This window comes from Montipora foliosa, chromosome 5 (assembly GCF_036669935.1).
Source record: "Montipora foliosa isolate CH-2021 chromosome 5, ASM3666993v2, whole genome shotgun sequence".
Lineage (NCBI taxonomy): Eukaryota > Metazoa > Cnidaria > Anthozoa > Scleractinia > Acroporidae > Montipora > Montipora foliosa.
The window spans coordinates 25355194-25356495 of NC_090873.1; the positions used below are offsets into that span (position 1 = coordinate 25355194).

Here is a 1302-nt window from a genome sequence, read left to right on the forward strand (position 1 = left end):
AGTAGTTCACGGTTTAAAAAAAAATTAAAAAAACTTTAAGTGGACTGCAAATATATTTGCAAATTAAACGTTGCTGCAACTAAACATCAACTAAACATATTTCATTGCCACCAACAATAGTTATGATTTTCTTGTAACAATCACCTTAATGTTCTATTAATCAACGGATTTTTTGGACAAGTGAAACTTTGTCAACAAGAAAACTACCACAGAAAAAATATTTTCCATTCGTTTTTTTGTTTCTTGATAAATAAATAAACTAACAAACAAAATTTGCTTTGCTGAAGCAAGATTTCTCCAGTGAATACTGCATAAAATATGTTTGCCTACCGCAACAGCAACAGAAACGAAACACAACTCGCCAACGGCTTCTTATTCAAGAAAGAGATGGCTCAACATTTGTTGATCAACAAATGTTGCAGCTGTTGTACAACAAATGTTGAACAGTGTGTCATGCCATGTTAAATGTTAAAATATACCATTCAAAACGATGAACGTTGTTGAACGAAAACAGAGACCAGATCTATTCCGTTCAACACGTCTGAGCAACATTTCAGTTCAACATTTGTTGAGCAACAAATGGTGGAGGATGTTGAACCGTGTGTCATAGGCAAAGGAAAAAAGACTAATATATGTATTAAAGAGCAACCTCAACAAAATATTTAAATCTCTTACTAAATCACTTCTTGCGTGTCCAGATAGGAATGCTTTTAAGACAACTTGTTCTCTGACGTTCTGTTCGTTTCACATTGCTCAGCAAAATGACCTGTTTATCTCCAACAACATCAACTTAAAGCCTCTGTTTACACGTTGTTAAATATTAATGAAGCATAATCATACAAAATGTTTGACTGTTTGCATGTTTCGATCACTGAGAATATCGATAAGATTAAGCCACAATGTTAATGTGTACAATTCAGGTGATGGTGCTTAATTGACTCATTCTGAGAAGACCGAAACTCCGCATTCTTACTTCCGTCTTCCTGTTTTAAACCGCTCGAGACCCAGAGAGTCTAAACAGAAGGCACTTTCCACATAATTAAGTCGTCAAATAATTTAAGCACGTACATGTCAGAAAATATAATGGACCTTTCCGCCTTCCAGTCTGGATGAAGCTTTTCTTTGTTTTTTTTTTTTTTTTGCAAAAAAGCCGCTTATTTTCTTTGCTTGAAAATGAGGTTTTCGTTTACCTTAACATGGCAACAAATGGTTTTGGAGAAAAAGATAACTGCGAAATAAATAAACGTCCACCGGATTCATTAAAAGAACTGTTTTGGTAACTGCTTGTCTTGGATTGGCATT

General features: G+C 34.4%; 1 protein-coding gene across 2 annotated transcripts in view; it reads right to left on the reverse strand.

The window, feature by feature from the left end:
* LOC138003064 (uncharacterized) overlaps positions 1 to 795 on the reverse strand; it is a 28561-nt gene extending 27766 nt beyond the window's left edge. The window contains exon 1 of one of the 2 annotated variants that reach the window (XM_068849009.1): positions 676 to 795. The gene's annotated coding sequence lies outside the window, so the exon portion shown is untranslated. The remainder of the gene's footprint in view (positions 1 to 675) is intronic. The other variant, XM_068849010.1, reaches the window with a different exon arrangement.
* Positions 796 to 1302: the final 507 nt, after the last annotated feature.